The 21,918-nt window shown below is 40.2% G+C and overlaps 1 protein-coding gene across 5 annotated transcripts in view; it reads left to right on the forward strand.

Moving 5' to 3' along the window:
• FOXP1 (forkhead box P1) overlaps positions 1-21,918 on the forward strand; it is a 632,119-nt gene that overhangs the window by 16,239 nt on the left and 593,962 nt on the right. The gene's annotated exons all lie outside the window — the stretch shown is intronic.

The raw sequence follows: 21,918 nt of genomic DNA on the forward strand, positions 1-21,918 counted from the left end.
GGTGGCTGTTTATTAATCATGAGAACTGTTTCCGTTACCTGAAGTTGTGTTTTGTGGAACAATGTATTGACAGTCCACTTTCTCATTTTTCTTTAGAGTGTTTGATGATGGAAATGGGGAAGGTTAAAAATCTTATCTCCCATGCTTTCTTGCTTTGTTCCCACTTTCCCCACATTGTTTGGGCCGTCAGCCCCTTTTCTCCTATCCTCTTCCTTCCAGCACGATAGCTCCTCCTCACACAATGGTGTGCAGCAGTTTTGAGGGGGCTGTGAATATTGGGAGGGGGTGCTTTGTGAGGTGAGGGAGAGACTGATTCTGAGAGCCCAGGGAGAAGATGCGTGTGTGTGTGTTTTAGGGAACAGAGTGTGATGAGATTATTAGGAGTACCCAGGGCCCAGGCTCAAGGAGACACTTCTCATGTCCCTGTGGCCTTTTGAAGTTGAAGATGACGAGAGCAGGTAGGCACTGGTGTCAGCCCACTGCCTTCAGGAGGATGCTCTTTCAGAATCAACGGAGGGCACGGTGCTTTTTCTCCAGAGAACAGCATTGACTTCCCCACATATGGGTCTGGTACATAATAAGGAAAGAAAGGGAAAATAAGTTGAAGGAAGGAAAAATGAGTGATCCCCTGTTGGGCTTCTCTCCCTCCCAGTCATAGGTTTTGAACATCAGAGCATTCCTATCTATTTTCCAGATTGCCCGTTGAATTGCCTTTTCACAACAACCTTAATTTTCACACTACAGGGACTGGAAATGATACTTCAGTTGGGTCAGACGTTAGACTACACAAGGGTTTTATAGTCAGGTTTGGGATTTGAATGTGTTTACGTAGTCTGTCTGTATTATTTTTCCCTGGCAAGGTGTCTGGTGTTGGGTTCCTTGGGGAACGAGAACGTGGCTCAGGACAGCTCACCATTTGCAAGCCAGTTATTAACTTGTAATCCACTCACCGTTTTCAATGTCTCTATTTCCCCACCTCTGTCAGGGCAGTTGGAGAATAAACTGGCTGTGCGGCTTTGCAGGTTGGGAAGAGGGACCTCACATTTGCCAACTGTCACTCCCTACCGTGATCATAACCCCCGTGAGAGGCACATTGAGCCACATCTGCGCTGAGTGCATGTGGAGCGGCTCGGGCAGAATCTTTAACTGCTGTCATCGTGGTGGGTGAGAGGCGTGGATGTTCATATGACTGTGCGCTTTTGGGGGATTATACACAATAGAGTGGAGAATGAGGTTGTTTCATTGACCATCGTGGAAGTAACACGTGGATCTGTGTTCATTTATTGACTCATTCACTCGATGATTTATTTATTCCTCATTTGTTCACCTCTCCTCTCATTTGTGCCTTTATCGACCCCAGATGACGTCTGGGGCAGAAAGCATTGCTCCCTGATCACCCAACACCACCCCCTACCTTATTTTTGGACATCCTCAGTTGGACATTCTAATACAAACATCATTTAAACATCCAAACCCAACGTCATTATGCATAGAGATCTTTGTCAACAAGCTTATGAGATTCATCTGCTTCAACCTTTTATTTACTAAATAGGTGGCCGCCCAGGATCAAATGGGCCATCTTTATGCATAGTTACCGTTTCTGCAACAAATGTGGCTTTTAGTTAATTTTGACTACCGAAAATATACCAGGTACCATACCAAGTATAAGCTGCCGCTTTTTCTTTCTAGCCTGAGCACTTAATTAAGACCTGACAGATTGATTTTTCCATTAGGCCAGAAGGCAGGTGTCGTCTTGAGTAATTCTTGATTTGAATTTCTTATTAAGAGTCTGTTTAGCTCCCCCGTCACTGCCACCAAATATGTGTATTTAGCAGAGACTCTCTCTCACCCGACGAGTTTTACACAACGAATTGGTAACAACCAAAATAAAATATCCTAACAATAAGGTCCTGTTTCAAAGGTACCAATAAGGAATGTTACCTTCCTGCTGCTGTGTGCCTGGCATCCCTGTAGAAGGCCCGCCCATGGGTTAGTGTGGTCTGGTAGTCTGAAGCCCATGGAGCCATCATTTCTCATCCTTTTGTAACCCTTAACACTGCAGTGTGGACAGACTGACGGAAGACATTGGTATCTTTATGGCCTCTAACTCCTGAGTGGATGATTTGATTTCTTTCGTTTTTCTTTTTTCTTTGAGACAAAGTCTTTCTCCGTTGGCCAGGCTGGAGTGCAGTAACGTGATCTCGGCTCACTGCAATCTCCGCCTCCCGGGTTCAAGAGATTCTCCTGCCTCTGAGACTACAGGCGTGTATCACTACACCCCACTAATTTTTATATTTTTAATAGAGACGGAATTTTGCTGTGTTGGCCAGTCTGGTCTTGAACTCCTGACCTCAGGTGATCCACCTACCTCAGCCTCCCAAAGTGCTCAGATTACAGGCATGAGCCACTGCCTGTAATCATTTGATTTCTTTCTCTTTTCAATTTCCATCCTCCAAAAATGGTATGGAAATAACTTCCCCAAAATGATTGTTTGCCCGTCCATTGAAATATAAATTCCAACTTACAAATAATTTTTAAGAAAAGTCTGTAATTGACATTTAATTCCAGGGATAAAGTGTGTTGCTAATGTCAGCCTGCAACACTGGCCAAGGGTGTAACCAAATCCTCATTCAATGTGGTCACGTGTGTCAGTCACACTGCAACGTGGTAGTTACGGGCAGCGACTCAAGGTCGGCCAACCAGAGACTTTTAACACTTGTTGGGTGACTCAAAGCTTATTAACCTTTCTGATTTACCTTGATCTTCCATAAATGTGTGTGTGTATTTGTGTGGGTTTAAAAGGACATAATAATAGAACTTACCTCATCAATTTGTTCTATGGATTAAATGAGATATTCCATGTGGAATGTGACACAGGGTGCCTGGCAAATACAGGAGCTTTATATATGTTACCTTTTCTGATTATTACTATTCTATCTTTATTGGTTAAAAGTCACATTAAATAGCCAAGGCAGATAACGGATGAGAACTTTACAAAGATTACGAAAAAACTGAAGGAAGCCTACCTCATATATATGGCATGAGCTTTGGAACATCAGGTTAATTACCTTTTTGTTGCGTTTTGGGGTTTGTGTTGACTTGCTTTGGTTTTTGTCTGTTTGCTTTTGAATAAGGTCCTAAGATACAGTTTCGCTGGGTTTTTTATTTGCTTCTGAAATTAGTGCAGGTGCAAGTAACAGGAAGTGAAACCTTAAGTGGCCTGAGGGAACCTCATTCAAATGGTGCCAAGCAGGTATAATATACAAGCATTATCACCTTACTGATAATCTGGCATACTGTGGGTATTCACACGTGCCGTTTGGATTTCAGAGAGTGAAGTCATATGGCAGTTTGGCACCAACTTGCCCGGCTCCTTAGGAAAGGTGAGAGGGAGGAAAGCCCTCATTTTTTGAGACGGTGTTAAAAACGTGGTTTTACTTGTCAAGTGGCACAGGATTGCAGTTGTCATTTAGTCACATTGTCTTTGACGTTCCACCTTGGGTGCGAGGAAAATATCTTTAATAAGTGAATTCACACCCTGTTTTTAGAGTTACAAAGTCTCCTCTGGGTTTGAGAACTATGTTACATTTTTCCTCATATTCTGAAATGTAGAAAAATTTAAATATTGAAGACCCAAGACTAGAATACCAAGTTTTCATGGCTGCAATACAGAGTTTTCCAAATGTTCAAATATTCTCTCAGCCCGGAGGTCATATCTACAGAAAGCGTTGTCTTTCAGACTTACTTTGGTTCTTTGTCCTGAAGGATTTAGAGAGAGCCCACAGTTACTTTGCCTTTGTGGTAGGTAAGGTGACTCCGTTCTCAGCCAATTGCCGATCTTTACCTGCAGTGAGCTCTCAGACATGCATTGAGTTGAATAAAATTTGCCGAGCTTGGTCTGCCATCCTGGGGGCATTTCCATGTGCCCTTCTTTGTTGAACTCAGAAGTGGGTCAGATGTACAAGATGCCCATCTATGTCTTGCTTTTGGTAAGAGAGCATCTCAAATAACCTACTGCACCCCACAGAGCAGCGAGAGCTTTTGCATCTCTCCCCTAGGGCTCCACTGAGCCAGGATGTTGTTCCTTTTCCTTCACCTTGCTCTTCCCCAGCCACTGCCTGGCCACAGTCACACACACACACATACACACACCCCTCTGCAGTTTGCTCCCACTTCGCCTTGCATAGCCAGCCTGGCTCTTCATTCATCTCTCCAACCTCGCCAGGCTCATGTTCTGTATTTTCCCAGAAAGGCACTAGCTGGGGGCACAATGCTTCTCTTCCCATTGCTCTTAAAGGAAGGGATGGGAACAGGAAGCAATTGCCTGAGTGGGAGGGAATACCAAATAAAATAGAGACAAAGGAATGGGCCCAGGAAGTCCAGATTATGTATCTGTGGGGCCCAGAAGTCATTGCTGAACTTCTTATTTGAGTAAGATCCAAGAAAGATCCAGTTCCACTAATAGAAAAACCAAACTATTTCATTCCTGACAAGTATCATCTCTGAAGCAGACCAAATAGGATTGAGCCTCAGTGTGGTCACTTAGTATTTGGGTGAGCTTGGGTCAAGTTCTTAGCCTCAGTTTGCTCTTCTGTAAAATGGTTTTGTTGTTGATAATAGGAACCTGTTTGGATTGTTGCAAGGATGATTCACATGATGCCCAGTGTCTGGCATATCCTAAGCCCTCAGTAAAAAGTCAATAATATTAGCGCTTATGACTGTGTTGGTTAAAGGCAGTAGTTCATTGTGCCTAGTCAAGAATCCAGCCCAACACATAGTTCAGCGGATACTGAGCCAGAGTCTGGTTCACATCCGCAGCCTGGCCACTTACAAGCCACATGACCTTAGACAAGCTATTAACATTTCTGTGCTTCAGTTTTCTTACCCACAAAATGGTATGATAGCACCTGCTGCGTAAGGCTGGTGGTGAGGATTAGGTAAGTTAATGTATGTAATTTACTTGGAGCAGGGCAGAAGGCCTAGAACATAAGGAGCCCTCAATAAATCATAGGCACTACTGTGGTTGCCCTTATTATGCCCACAGTGATTATCATTGCTCCCTGTCCAGGCAGAAACAACCATTGGGAGGACTCATGTAGATTTCTTTCATATCCCTCCATTTCTTGACAGCTCGGAGGACAGAAGCCCAAGACTGAGAATTGGTTGGAGAGTCTTGGTTTTAAACCCAAACTCCTATCATCAAGCCTCCATGCTTGGCCCTTTTTCCTTTTTGCTTAGGATGGAGACATATGGAAGTAGTTTGTAGTGGTCTAGAATCAGCCCTTGGCTTTGCAAGTAGAAGATGAAAAATGTTTACTTGCTGTTTGCTATACTTACTTGCATTTTCTTTCTTTCTTTCCACCTCCCCCAAAAGAAAGAAAAGAAGAAACTGAAGGTGGGAATGCATCTTTGGGATTTCCTAGGTTAGTGGAATAGTGAATGAAAATACTGTGCAAAGGAATATACTGGTGCTTGGTGATGTTTTGCATGGGATAGAATTTGATTTGCAGTGATTCTGTCTAGGATCACATATATGGGACTAGTTGGCAAATGCCAGCTCTGCAACCACCATGGCATTCAAAATGCTTAGTGAGTGCTAGCGCTGTTGTAATGTTTTATATGTGTGATTCATTCTATCCTGACAGCAACCTTACAAGGAAGAGACTTTCATCTCCATTTTATAGACGAGAAAACTGAGTTCCAGAGAGGTTAAGAGCTTGCTCAGTTACATAGTTCGGTCTTTTCCTATTTCATCTAGAATACTATAATCACAACAGGTCATGGTGACTAGGGACCTTGGTCATAGTCTGGTTCAGCTGGCTTTTTTTTTTTTGCCAGCTTTATTGAGATATAATTCATATACATAAACTCACCAATTTAAAGTATACAATTCAGGCCGGATGTGGTAGTTCACACCTGTAATCCCAGCACTTTGGTGGGCAGATCGCCTGAGGTCAGGAGTTCGAGACCAGCCTGGCCGACATGGTGAAACCCTGTCTCTACTAAAAATACAAAATGAGCTGGGCGTGGTGGTACATGCCTGTAATCCCACCTACTCAGGAGACTGAGGCACGAGAATCACTTGAACCTGGGAGGCGGAGGTTGCAGTGAGCCGAGATCGCGCCACTGCACTCCAGCCTGGGTGACAGAGTGAGACTCCGTTTCAAAAGAAGAAAAAAAAAAGTATACAATTCAACAGTGGTTTTTAGTATATTCACATAATTGTATAACCATCATCACAGTCAATTTTAGAACATTTTTATGTCCCGCAGAAGAAACCCTTTAGCTGATGATTACCTTTAGCAATCGTCTTCTTCCCACCTCATTTCCTTCCAACTCCCTCAGCTCCAGGCAACCACTAATCGACTTTCTGTTTCTATAGGTTTGCCTATTCTGGATGTTTCATATGAATGGAATGAAACTCCCTGTGGCCTTTTGTGTCTGTCTGCTTTCAGTCAGGATATTTTCAAGGATTGCCTATGTTGCAACACGAATCAGTACTTCATTCTGTTTATGGCTGAATCATATTCCATTGTATAGATATACCACATTTTGTTTATCCATTCATCTGTTGGTGGACACTTGACTTATTTCCACTTTTGGCTATTTTAGTTAAGACTACTCTGAACATTCATATACAAGTTTCTGTGTTTACGTATGTTTTCAGTTTTCTCTGGTGCGTACCTAGAAGTGGAGCGACTGGGTCATATGGTACCTTCTATGTTTAACCTTTAGAGGAACTGCCGAACAGTTTTCCAAAGTGGCCGAACTATTTTATATTACCATCAGCAGTATATAAGGGTTCCAGTGTCTCCACATCCTTACCACTTTTGTTTTTTTGAAATTAGGAAACTGAGCTTGGGAAGGTTTTAATGACTTGCTTCCAGTGCCATACCTGGTTGTGTGAGCCAGGTTCTTTCTAGGCCTGGAAGATGTGAGGATGGTAAACATAATCTTTATTGCAGGAGTTCACTGTCTGTAGAGGAGTCAATTGTAATCACATTACACAGTGATGGTGACAATAATGGTGCAAAGACATTGTGGAGCACCATTATTTTTTCTTCTTGATGAAACAAGATTATTTAGTGGCTCACATAACTGAGAAATATGGCGGTGATTAGCTTCAGGTACAGTTGGAGCCAGGTGCTAAAACAATGATGTCAGGGGGTGGCTGCCTCTTTCCATCTCTTGCCTTGCTTTCTCATTGTCTCTTTGATTCTTAGCCCTCTCATTTCTCTTTGTAGGAAGATGGCTACTAGCAGATCTAGGTTTATGTTCTGCCATATAAGCATTTCCAGCAGAATAGAAGTTTTTCCTTACCCATGGTTCTAGCTGGCTTATGTAGGTCTCTCATTGGCCTAGTAGGTGCTTGCCTAACCCCCAGCCACCCCCAGACAGGGTTTCCTTCTGTCACCCAGGCTGGAGTGCAGTGATACAGTCACGGCTCACTGCAGCCTTGACCTCCCAGGCTCAAGTGATCCTCCCACCTCAGCCCCCTGAGTAGCTGGGACTACAGGCATGTGCCACCATGCCCAGATAATTTTTTAAAGTTTCCATAAAGATGGGATTTCACAATTTTGCCCACGTTGGTCTCAAACTTCTGGGCTCAAGTGATCTGCCCCTACTTCAGCCTCCCAAAGTATTGGGATTACAAGTATGAGCCACCATCCCCAGTCCTGGTGCAGTAGGTTAATGTAACAGGTTCCAGCCAGTTGGAGCCAGTGCTCTGGTTGGCCATTCTTGCTTTATTGCCTACCCTGGAGTTAGATTAGGGGGTGAGGGGAGATCACTTTTATCTAGACTGTAGGAACTAAGAATGGGTGAGGGGTGATTGCCAAAGAGAAAATGAAGGTTCTGTTTATAGAAGAGTAAGAAACTATGTTTGTCTGGTAAAAATAGCAGTTGTCCATTCTACCAGTTTTCATTCCCATGTTACAGGAATTCTTACTCAAACAGGCTTAAATAGTAAGTGAATGCCTTAGTTCATTTCACTGGCAGTTCAGAGTAGGGGTGGCCCTGGGGCATAGCCAAATCCAGTGATTGAGTTCTCAGTGATTCCTGTCATTGCATTGGAGGCAAAATGGCTGCAGCAATTTCTGCCTGCCATTAACAGCCAGAGGAAGAGAGAAGCTGGCTGGTCCAGTTGCCATTTCTTAAGAGTGAGAATGGGAAGCCGAGGCGGGCGGATTACGAGGGCAGGAGATTGAGACCCTCCTGGCTAACACGGTGAAACACCGTCTCTACTAAAAATACAAAAAAAAAATTTAGTGGGGCGTGGTGGTAGGCGCCTGTAGTCCCAGCTACTTGGGAGGCTGAGGCAGGAGAATCGCTTGAACCCTGGAGGTGGAGGTTGCAGTGAGCCGAGATTGCACCAGTGCACTCCAGCCTGGGTGAAAGAGCGAGACTCTGTCTCAAAAAACAAAACAAAACAAAACAAAAAAACATGAGAATCAGCGGGGCACAGTGGCTCACGCCTATAATCCCAGCACTGAGGCGGGGGGATCACGGGGTCAAGAGGTGGAGACCATCCTGGCCAACATGGTGAAACCCTGTCTCTACTAAAAATACAAAAATTAGCTGGGCGTGGTGGCACGTGCCTGTGGTCCCAGCTACTTGGGAGGCTGAGGCAGGAGAATCCCTTGAATCCCGGAGTCGGAGGTTGCAGTGAGCCAAGATTGTGCCACTGCACTCCAACCTGGCGACAGAGTGAGACTCCATCTCAAAAAACAAAAGCAAAAACAAAAAAGACAGAGAGTGAGAATCTTCCTTCCTCATCAGCCTCCCAGAAAACTTTCTGCCATCTTAGCCCGAATTGCTCATTCCTGTGAGTAGATAGAAGTCATTCCCTGATTGGCTTAACCAGTCTGGTCCACCTCTGGGGTTGGGTAGGGCCAGCTTTCACTGAGGTTAATGGCTCCTGTTGGGGAAGGGGCAGGTCTGAGTAAGAGGAAGGTTTCCTTCAGAAGGAGGAAGATAGAAAGGGAGGCTGGCAGTTCAGCTAGCAGTGCCCACATATGGAAAAGAATGATGAGAGACCAACATCAGTCATGGGGAGGGAAGGAAGATTCTCTGAGGAGGCTGTGCATACACTGTCTTAAAGAAACACAGGTTTACCAGGTGTGGTGGCTCACACCTGTAATCCCAGCACTTTGGGAGGCCTAGGCAGGCAGATCACCAGCCAGGCCAACATAGTGAAACCCCATCTCTACTAAAAATACAAAAATTAGCCAGGCGCGGTGGCTCATGCCTGTAATCCCAGCTACTTAGGAGGCGGAGGCAGGAGAATCGCGTGAACCTGGGAGGTGGAGGTTGCAGTGAGCTGAGACCCACGCCACTGTATTCCAGCCTGGGCAACAGAGCCAGACTCAGTTTCAATAAACAAACAAACAAACAAACAAACAAAAATAAAAAAAAATACAGGTTTGCAGGGAGGCCCTGTGGGCAGGGAAGCATGGGCAAAGCCATTCTCTCCTAATGTGGCATGTAAGGTAGAATGCAGCATCTTGGTCATTCTTTCCTTTAGTCATTTGAATAAAGAACTTGAAGAGCAGAAAGTCTGAGGCAGGACTGGCACTCTTTCTGTTACCTCACCTCACTCTTCTGTGAAGGTGGGACAGACAGCTGAATGTGACTGCCAGGCCTCAGAGCTGCCTCCCTCCTGTGTCTCACTGCAGAAGCAGACACACAGAAGGGCACCTTTTCGTTTTCATAGTTCTTGGCTTGGGTTGACCACCATGAGGAGAAGAAGTTTTGAAGGACACTTTCTCAGGGTGATCAGTATTTTGTGCTGTGTGCCATAACTGGGGTACACAATGGATTTTTTTTTTTTTTTAATAAGCAGGCTTTTTTTCAGGGAAAGATATAAATTGACCGTTTGAGCTGTGGAAGATAATATGGAGATGATGCCAACATTTAATCATTCTCATCCAAACATACATCTTACTCATTCCAATATTTTTCCTCTCTCATCCGTGTAGCAAGCTAGTCATTTCCCAGTTCAGAAAGATACCTTTATGATATACCCAACTTTTAGAATTGTGATGCTCTAAAATTCCTAGTATGTCTCTCTCCCATAAGAAAACAGTTATTGACATTTTTGTGTATTTCAATCTAATTTAGAAAATGTTTTTTATGAACAAACTCATGCAAATGATCTTAAACAGTTTTGTTTCCTACTCATTTTCACTTAACATTATATCATGAACACTTTTTTTTTTTTTATCATTGAATATTCTCTGTACGCATGATTTTTAAAGATTGCTGCACTTCCAGTCAGCCTACAGTGGACCAGGATTTTAATCATTCTCTTTCTGTTGGGTTTTTACATTGTTTCCAGTCTTTTGCTGAAATAAATAATATTGCAGTGAACATTGTAGTACATACATTTATTTGCATCTCTGATGATTTTCTTAGGATACATTCTATAAGTAGATTTACTAGGTCAAAGGGTGGTGAACATTGATATTCTCTTGACTATGTCACCTGTTCATTTATGGTTTGGGGAATGCTAGTAAGAAGAGTTACAATAAAACCTTAAAAAAAAAAAAAAAAAAGGCTATGGCAGTTTCCACTTCATTGCAGTTTGGCCAATATTGAGTAAACTAACCTTCCCAGATTTTTTTTTTTTTTTTTTTTTTTTTTGAGACAAAGTCTCACTCTGTCACCCAGGCTGGAGTGCAGTGGTGCAATCTCGGCTCACTGCAACCTCCGCCTCCCGAGTTCAAGTGATTCTCCTGCCTCAGCCTTCCAAGTAGCTGGAACTACAGGCACCCGCCACCACGCCCGGCTCATTTTTTGTATTTTTAGTAGAGACGGAGTTTCACCATGTTAGCCAGGATGGTCTCGATCTCCTGACCTCGTGATCCACCCACGTCGGCCTCCCAAAGTGCTGGGATTATAGGCGTAAGCTTTTTATTTTTGACAGGTTTCAAGGTGAAAGATGGTATAAAATTCTGGAAATGTGCTATACTTTAATAACTAATGAAATTGTCCTTTTCACACCTTTTGGTTTCTGGCCATTTGCAGTACTTTTGTGATTTACCTGTTTGTATTATATACAGGGTTTTTATATGTGATGTTTGATTTATTAGAAGTCTTTTTACATTATAGACTTTAATACATATTACGTATATAGTGTGTTTGGGGAAAATCACCCCAATTTTTATGTTTTCCTTCTTTTCATTTATGCCTTATAACATTCTCTAAGACAGAAAGATTTTTCTACTCATCTCATTTATTTTCTTACAATTGTTTAATGTTTTTTTCCTTTTTCCTTCTCTTCCTCCTCTTTTTTTTTTTCTTTTTTTAGTATTTATCTTAATTGTATTTCAGTGTATGGTATGAGGTAAGAGATTGATTTGATTATTTTAAAAAATCATATTTCTAGAATTATTTATTAAATAATACTTCTCTACAATTGATTTTAAAAACTGTAGTATATGCTAAATTTTAATATAAAATAGGGCTTATTTCCATGTGCTTTTTTCTGTTTCACTGAGAACCAATATTAAGTGTTGATTATATGCATGGACTTAAGTGTTGATTATATGCATGGACTCTGGTGTTATGTTCCACCCACTGTAAACATCTAAGGCAACATTTTCTTACATGAAAATGTGGATTATAATAGAACCATCTAATGCAGGTGCCATAGGGAGTAAATTAGATAATTATATAAAGAAGTGACTATTTATGTCAGTGTATCTGGGACAGTGACTCCTGGGTTAGCATTGTCTCAGATTTTTCATTTTATGCTAAAGTATTATTATAAGGAGACTACGTGCAGTTTCTGTTTCTGCCTGGTCTTCTCTTGTAGTGTGTGAGATGCTTATATAGTGATCTCTGAAAGACGGCCAGCAATCCCTTTTTCTCCTAACCCTTTCTGTGCACACCATTATGAACACCTCTGTTTCAAGGAATGTGTGCTCTGGTGTAAGTGGCTAGGGACCAGTAATTCAATTTGGTCATTAGGGTTGGGGAAGGATAGGAAACTTTAGGTTACTTCTCATGAAATGTATCTGAAATAAAGGCTGAGAAGTCCTGCTGCAGAGTGTAAAGAAGCAGTCTGAATGTTCTTAATACAGTAGGTTTTATGGTTTTATCATTTTTGAATACTGTAAACTTACAAATATTTGTATCATTTGGTAAAGTTTAAAAAATATATATGTTGTAAGACACCATTTTGGCAGCTATGAGCTTAAAAATAACAGAGCTTGTTTACTGAAATATTACATAATTTCCTCCCATTTTTCAAGGAAGTTGACCACAAACATTAACTTCTATAAAATGTTTTTGACATTTAGTATCTACTCTTGGGAACATAATGAAATCACCAAATATAGAAAAATCAGGGGACCCATTTGCTGAAGAAGGTACTGCATCTGTTTCAAAATTAGTACGTATTTTAAGAAGACTGAGTCCACACAAAGTGAAAGAAAATGTGTTTACATTTTACCCTGTGAAGCATGACTTTTCATTTAGATTGAATGACTTTTTCTAAATTAATTTCACTTACATTGGATTCTAACATTTTTTAAATACATTCAAAAAGAGGATTGATAACTTTTAATGTATTGTACTGTTTACAGAACTTCTTTGTACACAATAAATGGTGCCAGCTTCACATTAATGTCATTGGATGTTTCAAATAGAAACTCAGTTAAGGTAATACCAACAATAGTTTAATTTTTTTCCATCCAATGCATGGAATCAAATTAAACAACAAATTAAGTCAACAGAATTTCATTCTGTTGAAGGTAAAGCATCTAACATTATTTCAGATGATTATGAATTCCGTTGAAAAGTTTAACATTGAACATAAAGTTATTTGATTTTGTGGTGATTACACACATTTGAATTTTTAATTAAAAAAAAATTTTTTTAAAGCGACAGAGTCCCCCTCTGTCACCCAGGCTGGAATATAGTGATGTGATCATAGCTCACTGCAGCCTTGACTCCTGGTCTCAAGCTGTCCTCCTGCCTCAGCCTTCCGAGTAGCTGGGACCACAAGTGTGCACCACCATGCCCACCTAATTTCTTTTTTAAAACTTTTTGTAGAGACAGGGTCTTGCTATGTTACCCAGGCTGATTTTGACCTCTTGGTCTCAAGTAATCTTCCTGTCTCAGACTCCCAAAAGGTTGGGATTATAGGTTTGAGCCACTGTATCCAGCCTGAATTTGAATTTTGATGGAGAACATATTGTGGTAAAAACTGGTTTTACTAGATTCAGAAACCCATGGAGCAAATATGTACCATACTTGGAAGTGATTATAGTGATCATATATTTTATAATTGGATCCAAACTGCAATATATATCACTTGATTAGAAACTGTAGCTAACTACCAACATTTTAAATAATTTTATATATACATAGATAACCAAACTATAAAGTTTTTGTTTTGAGACTAATGTTGAATACAAATAAGTACTTGAGCTATCAGTTAGGTTTTAGAAATGTTCGAGACTTTGAGAAACTATTTTGTAAATCAATGTAAGTGTTCCATTGATGTTATTAAACTTTTGTAAACGAGTACTCTAAATTGTAGTTACATGTTGTTCAGACTCTGTTGGAAATTTTAGTAATTCAAAGAATGAACATACATATATACACAATTTATTTAGAGACTGTTACCAAATTTCAGTTGCTGGGAAAAAAGGATTGCAAACAGGACAATATTACCATTTTTATTCCTGAAAAAACAAGTGAAGAACCAAACAAGTTAAATGTGAGCTCAAAAAGTGAACACATTTTTTAATTCTGAAATTCTGTAACTGTATTTGGAAGCCTCTCACCAGTGGGAAGAAGCTTTTGATGGACCTCCTATTTTAAATTGGATAATGTGAATTCTGTATAGAAATGAAATGAAATTAATGAGGCCTGCAATTTTGTAGCATCCAAATTTGGCCAAACATTTCAAGCAATTATAAAGCAAGTTTATTTATTTGATGAATTTCATCTTGTAAAAATATTTGTCAAAGAAAGATATTCAGAGTAGAGTTTAAATGATGACCTATAAAATATTTGGGCTATAATACTTAGGGACTTCAATACCAAACAGAATTGATAATATCCTCAATTTAGGGAAATTTGTTATGCTAACAGGTAACTCTAGTACTTGTGGAGCGAGTATTTTCTCAGTTAATATTATGGGCCAGAAATACATTTGAAGGTATAATTAAATAAATTGTATTTATTCACATAAAATACAACTTTGAAGGATACTGTAGGCAATTTTATGAAAATAATAAAAATAATAAAGACTGACATTTGTCCTAATATTCTTCTAGAAACTTATTGGTGATGCGGTAAGAGACAGGTACAGCCAAGAAACTGATAGAAGCCGGGTGCGGTGGCTCATGCCTGTAATCCCAGCACTTTGGGAGGCTGAGGCGGGAGGATCACGAGGTCAGGAGATCGAGACCATCCTGGCGAACACGGTGAAACCCTGTCTCTACTAAAAATAACAAAAAAATTAGCTGGGCATGGTGGCAGGCACCTGCAGTCCCAGCTACTCAGGGGGCTGAGGCAGGAGAATGGTATGAACCTGCGAGGTGGAGCTTGCAGTGAGTGGAGATCGCGCCCCTGCACTCCAGCCTGGGCGACAGAGCAAGACTCCGTCACAAAAAAAAAAAAAAAAAAAAAATCAAAACTGATTGAAGTACAGTACAGGTGTATGTGCTAAGAAGATTATTCCGCTTATATTATTGTTGACGTTCAAATACTAGTTTAAAAAGAATCCAATCATCTATCTTAGGATGCTAAATTATTTGGTAACTGTAAATACAAAGCACCTGGCATTTAAGTAACTACACAAATACTTGCTGTCATGATAATACCATCAATATTATTAGTGTATTTTGCCTAGTTCTTTGCCAATTCATACTGTCTTAATTATTATACTTTATAATGTGTTTAATATCAAATATTTCATAGTCCCTATTAGACTTTAAAACTTTTTATTTGCTTTTATTTTTTAGTTTTTCTAAATGGCCTTTTGAATTTTTTTATTAAAAATAATTTCCTTTTTTATTTTGATTGCAATACTAAATAATTACCTCAGAAAAATTTATCTTTTCTGTATTACATCTGCTCATCCAGGAAAGTAATATAATTATCTATTTATTCAAGTATTTCTTTTTGTTTCTCATGAAAATTTTGGAGTTATGTGTCTGTACCTGGAAAATAAATATTTATATTTTCTTACTGATAATTTTTAATATGTACATAGTTCTGTATTTTTGTACATTTTATATTTGATTATCTTGTTGAAATTTCATTAGGACTATGTTTTTCTTATATTTCCAAAAACCAAGAAATTTGACATCTCATAGGTAGCAATATCAGCACCTTTTCCCATATTTCTTTCTCGTGCTTTATTGCATTGGTTCTACCTTATGGAATAATGTTCACTAATAGTGGTAGCAGTTAGTTCTTTATACAGTTCTCTTTCAAGCTGGACTTAATTCTGTTGAAGGTGGATTTTGTTTTGTGATCTGTGTGTCTTTGTGGAATCTTTGCACAGACAGGCGTTTAGTAAAGGATGAATGGCATGCTTGGTTGAATTTTGTTGCAGAAAATTAGGATAAAATAAAGGCAGTAAATGCTGAATATTTCAACACTTCCTGGAGGGAATTGTTTAGAGGTGATTGATGCATTTGATGAAATTAAATAATATGAAAAACTTTAGGGGATTTGCTGTAATAGTATATTCCATCCTTTAAATTCTTTCCTTGTGAATTATACTAGAAGTCCAATCATAGATGGTAGAGATCAAAAGATTTAAAGGTTTTATATCTGAGGCAGTTTTGTTGTATCATGGTTATAACCGGTCCCACCTATGTGGCAATGATCCCTTCTCTCTTTTTATGTATTTTCCCCTCAAAACAATTAAAATTGGTTTTTGAATAGAAATGCAAAATTCCATTTAAACAAATAACTAAAGATAGAATGTTTGTTTTGTATGCCAGAAATTTATATGTTGAACATAAACTATAACTTGAGGAACCAGGAAACATTATGCATGTGAATCGTGGCTATCATCTTGGTCATCTGTCTGTGCAGGCCATCGCCACATTTATTACTTTGGTTTTTGGTATGCTTCTAAGGTTTTCTTTTGACCAAGGAAATGCCATTCACCAAACAGAAAAAGAGTTTTCTATGCCTTACCCTTGCATTTGAGTAATCCCTGGAGTATTTTGGGGGAAAGATAGTTATATGTTGTTGTGTTCAGAATCAACAAATAGAAATATCCTGTAATTTATGTCATTTTGTTTTATAGCACACTTTACTCTTATAAATGTCTTGACATTTTATAGAATGTTTTTGTGGATGGAACCTTGATAGTTTTATGCTGTAGGAATTGTTTCCTTTGGAAAAAATTGTATTTACCCCTTTGAACATTTAAGTTAGAACACGAACACCAAACTCAACACTAAAACTATCCATTCCAGGCATTATTTGCCTCAGAATCTCATTCAGAAGTACATAAACATTAGATAAAAACCAGTTTTTTCAGTGTTTCCTGGTAATATTATTGAAGTGAGCATGAATTTTTGTGTCTCTAGTTATATAATTTGTCTCCTAAGTGAAACGCAACTTCGTGAAGTTTGGAAGGAAACCCTGGCAACAATGGCGGCTTCCTCGTGTCTGACGAGGAGCCGCAGAGAGTGCCTTCTGTTTGAAGGGGGCCTCTCGGAAGCGGCAATGGCATGGCATGCCTGCTGCTTTTTACCTCAGCTGTATGCTGCAGAGCGGTATAAATATGATAAATATAAATAGCTAAAGAAATACTCTTTTTTTCACCCAAATATATGAGCTGGTATCTAGGACTGATCTTTAGGATTTGAACCACAAACCAAGTTGAATTAATAAAAATGGAGTTTCTGTTCATGTAAATGATATCCTTATGGGTTTATTGAAACATAAATCTATTTTCTTCTTTTTCCAATAGTTTTCTTTTCTTTACAAGTTAAATTGGTCACTTTCAGTACATGCTTCCATGGCTTTGCTTTCTATTCACTGGATGTTAATATAGTTTAAAAATATATTCAGTAGATACCTAAATAAAACTTCTGTGCCAGCATAATTTTAATTGTTTTTATAAATATTAGTTTGTGTAATTTATCTAACTCTCACCAGGTCTCAGTGAGATAAGAACTTCTGTTATCCTCATTTTGCAGATGTGGAAACTGAGGCACAGAGCGGTTACATAACATATTAGCTCATGGTCAAACAGCGAATAAGTGGAATAGATAGGTTTGAGACCTACGTGGTTTTCTTGAGGGGTTTGTGCTCTCAACCAGCTTTGCTATGTGATTTATAATCGTTTTACTTGGGGGCAGGCGGGGGTCATGGAGATGAGAGAGCTAAGTCTCCACAGGCTTCCTCTTCTCCCCATTTTATACCATTGCTGGCTCCAATGATGTGGCTACTTCTGAAGAATAAACTGTGTTAGGGCTGGAGGCGGGAGGGTGAGTGGGGCACACACTTGCTTTTGATTTATTTATGCTATACTGTTTGCAGTACTTTTATGCAATGAACTTGTCTGACATTTGTAGTTATAGTTTTAAAAATAAGGTTCTTTGAAAAAAAATTTTTGACATATGCTTAGCTTCAAATTTTAGAAAGGCATGTTCTAAATATAAAGAGGCCTAAAAAAATTAAAAGTTTACCAGAGAGCATTTTTTTTCCACTCAACTTCCAGCATTAGAGTATTCTGTAATATAATTTACAATTTCTTGCATCCTCAAGGGCTTTCAGCAAGTCTCAGTTCCTGTGATGATTTGATGTTAGTCAAAATTGAGACAGTTTTGTTCCCATTATTATATCTAACCTGTGAACTGAAATATTTGAGATATGTTTTATTAAAATATATATGTTTTGGGACAGGTGTGGTGGCTCATGCGTATAATCCCAGTACTTTGGGAGGCCTAGGTGGGTGGATCGCCTGAGGCCAGAAGTTCAAGACCAGCCTGGGCAACATGGTGAAACCCCATCTCTACTAAAAACACAAAAATTAGCCAGGTGTGATGGTGTATGATGCCTGAGATCCCAGCTGCCTGGGAGGCTGAGATGGGAGAATCGCTTGAACCGGGAGGTGGAGGTTGCAGTGAGCCAAGATTGTGCCACTGTATTCCAGCCTGGGCAACAGAGTGTGACTCCATCTCAAAAAAATTTTTTTAAATAATAAAATACATATGTTTTGGAATCTAAAAACATGTGTTTTTACTCAGTAGAGAAGTTAGAGATGAGGAAAAACCCCAGCGACTGAATTGTTGCCATGAAAGAAACACTAGGTAGTGGAGAAGGTTTTTTTAGTTTATCATTCTTTTGGTTGTGTTAGTTCTAAGTGGTGTATGCTCAGTATGTTGCTAAGAGTTGAGTTGCATCATATATAGAGTCAGTGCATAAGTCTCATCAAGTTAATATTAACCTTGAAAACCCAATATATAACCAACTGGTGGGCCCTTAGCATCTCAGAAGTCAACAGTTAACTTCTTTGGGTTAATATATCTTTGAGGCAGTGTTGTGCAGTGGTTAACGTTCCTGAGTTTGAATCCCAGCTCTGCCTCTTATTAACCTTGGGTGTGTATTTAAATACTCCACCTTAGTTCCTAAATCTGTAAAATGGCAATATTTACCTCATCATGTTCTTGCTTTGACTAAATGAGTCAATACAGTATAAACAAAATGCTTACTACTTTTTAGATAGCAAGTGCCGATGAAATATTAGTGATTCTTATTACTATTAGCTTTGTCTTTTTATTTTGACTTCGTCTCATTTCTTTTGGGGTGGTAAAGGCCAAGTCTAGTTTGAGGGGACTGGGGAATATAGAGGAAGGAATAAATAAAAGAGAAATGGGGTTGTGTGTGGTGGCTCACACCTCTAATCTCAGCACCTTGGAAGGCTAAGGCAGGAGGAGTGTTTGAGCTCAGGAGTTTGAGACCAGCCTGGGCAACATGATGAAACCCCATCTCTACCAAAAGTATAACAATTAGCTGGGTGTGGTGGCTCATGCCTGTAGTACTTGGGAGGCTGAAGCAGGAGGATTGCTTGAGTCCTGAGGGTTGAGGTTGCATTGAGCCGTGAGAGTGTCACTGCACTCCAGCCTGGGCGACAGTGCAAGACCGTGTCTTAAAATAAAAACAAAAACAGATAATTGAGGAAGGGGGGCAGGAAATACGTTGAATTATGCTAGACTGTTACAAGGCTGTTTGAGAGAAAAATAACCAAAATATAAACTTACACTATTTGTGTGTATGTGTATTTGTGTGTGTGTGTGTTTAGTTTTAAACTAGAGCTGGATCTTGCATTCAACCTCCATTCATAGGGCCAACTTTTTAAAACACCTACATTAATGGCTATGATCAGTGGTTTACAATAATCTGCACATCACCCACATTTTCAAAGTATATTTAAACATGGGGGTGTTGTCCATGCTGGAATTCCTGTCTATCTTTGAAAAAAAGAATGAGGCCCCATTGAGAGGCCCCAGCCAAGGAGGAACTGCACATTGCCTCATCCTCTCTGTTCACTTCTTTTCCAAAGCTGCCCTTTGGCCTCTTATGAAATTGATTGTTTGTACTGACCTGGGGCTGGCTAAGTCAGTTTGGTTTTAAGAGGCCTTTTCTGATTTGGGAAAGAAACCGTAGATCTTTCCTTCCAACTAATAAAGATGTACGCAACAAGAGCTCAGACCATTGTGGCCAAAAGGCCTCATAAATATGGGAGGTGATGATGACCACCAAAGGATTGAATAGTCACAGCTGCCCCCCGCCCTCCGTCTCTCTCTCTTTCGATCTTGCTGGAATGTGCTGCTTATAGGGTTGCTACTGATAAGTAGCCAACCAGGTGTTTGGCTGAAGAGGCCGTTAGGTAATTGTGTCAGGACTAATTCTGTACAAGAACTTTGTGTGTTCACATTCTTCTGTGCCTTGGGCCCCAAGAACAGCGGCTTGCCTTCTGATGTCACAGAAGGAAGAAAATACATGCGTTGCCCCTTCAGTGTGGCTCTGAGTGGTCCTTGCTGGGTGACATGGGTTCCCTAGTGGTACTCAGAGCCATTTAAAAAGAGGTCAGACGGGGCACACAGGAGCACAGCAGCCGGTGGAGACCATCTGGGCCTTGCCCTAGAGGGCCCCCTCTTTACCTTCTTTTTGGATAAGGCCTGACATGGTTGTCTACCTGCCGAGTCCTCCTTTCCTCAAAGAGCGAGCGTTTTTGCTGGGTTTCTACAAACCTGCTGTCTAGTCCTGCACTGTTTGTTCCTTGATCTGGTGGTTGGGGCTGCGCTGGTTGGATTTTGGTAGGCAGGCAGACCCCTCACAGTGTTAAAATGAAGGGGAAGAAAGGGTAACCTTTCCTAAACTGCCTAGGAAGAATGTTTTCTAATCCCAACTGTTTCAGAAACCTGTAATTTTTAGTTTATGTAAAACTCAGATAGATTGAATTCCCCCTTGAACCTTTTTGTATTTGATAAGAGTTTTATTTCCTAAAACTGACAGGAGTGACAGTTGTGTTAGAATTCAGCCGTATTTATTTCTAGATTTCACAATTTGTTTTGTCTTCATAGCAAGCAATTGCTTTCCTTCCTTTCTCTCTTCCTCTCTGTGTCTCTGTCTCTCTCCCCTTCCTTTCTTTGCAATTTCCTTCTTTTCTCAAGCTCATGATGAAAATTGACCCTTCAGTTTTATTTTCAGATGAAAGCTCACGCAACAAGCCAGCGCTTGCCTCCATTAGTGGCTCTGGGTAGTCCTTGCAGGAGAAATCACCACCAGCGAATCATCGTCCATTTAGGGCAGGCTGCAGAGGCTAGGCAGCTCCCTGACATCACTGTCCAGAAGCCTCTTAGAAATGAGCAAGGAGTGGCATTGGTGCTAGTGCCATTCAGCAAGGCATTGGAGGTACGCCTCGCTGCATTGTGGTACCTGATGAACAGCATCTCCGTGGTTGGGTATCTGGCACCCCGGCTAGAAGGTTGACTTCCATTAAGCTTTATTCAACCCTGCATCATAGAAGTGGTGGGTATGTGTTTATGCATCTATGTGTGTATATGAATGATATGGCCAGAGGCTCAGCTGTCCATCATCAAAAAGTTTCTTAAAGGAGACTTGTGAAGAACCACATGGAATTTGTAACTTGATCACACAATTTGGACCATTAAGGACTTGAAAATAGCTCTTCGGTTTTGTTGGTCACACCTTTCTCTAAGCTCAGTTAATGAGCAAATCTTTATTCTTTACAAGATTAGCCAGGTGTGTTTGGTGAATGTTAACTTTAGCCTTGGCTCCTTAGCCCTGCTGCTAATGAGGCCAAAGTGGGAATTCCTGCCTCTTGTGGACCAGTTACCTTCACTCTCTTTCCTGGCCACCGACCACTAACCCTTGCCAGCTGGCTTGTGAATGTCTGCAGTTGGATGTTGGAGTGTGGGGAGGTGGGGGAAGGTGTTGTATGGATTAGTGCAAATCCATGACCCCTCCTGGGGAAAAGCCACACACATACTCCACTGAACAAGGGTCAAGTGCATTGTCTCCACTTTTGAAAGGCAATAGAGTTGATTAAGGTTAACTGGAAAATGCTGATGTTGGCTAGAATTTTGGACTTTTGCCAGGATATATGCAACATTTAAAGTGATTTCTGGAAACCTGTGCCCATGGTTCACTGGTAGAAGAGCTTAGGATGAATAAAACAGTGGAAACTAAGGAGAGTGTGATTACTTTTAAATATGCAGCAACAAAAGGGACATGGCAATAGCTGAAAAATCTGTTTTCTAGGAATGTAATGTTTTCCAAAATCTTAAGCTGGCTTACATCACATTTGGGTTGTAGGTTCTTCAGACTTTTAACTCTTGGTTCCTACCTATTGCCAAAACAAGATATATAGGTTAAATTTATATTATAGCTATTTATTGTGGAATT

Source organism: Theropithecus gelada, chromosome 2 (genome assembly GCF_003255815.1).
Source record: "Theropithecus gelada isolate Dixy chromosome 2, Tgel_1.0, whole genome shotgun sequence".
NCBI lineage: Eukaryota > Metazoa > Chordata > Mammalia > Primates > Cercopithecidae > Theropithecus > Theropithecus gelada.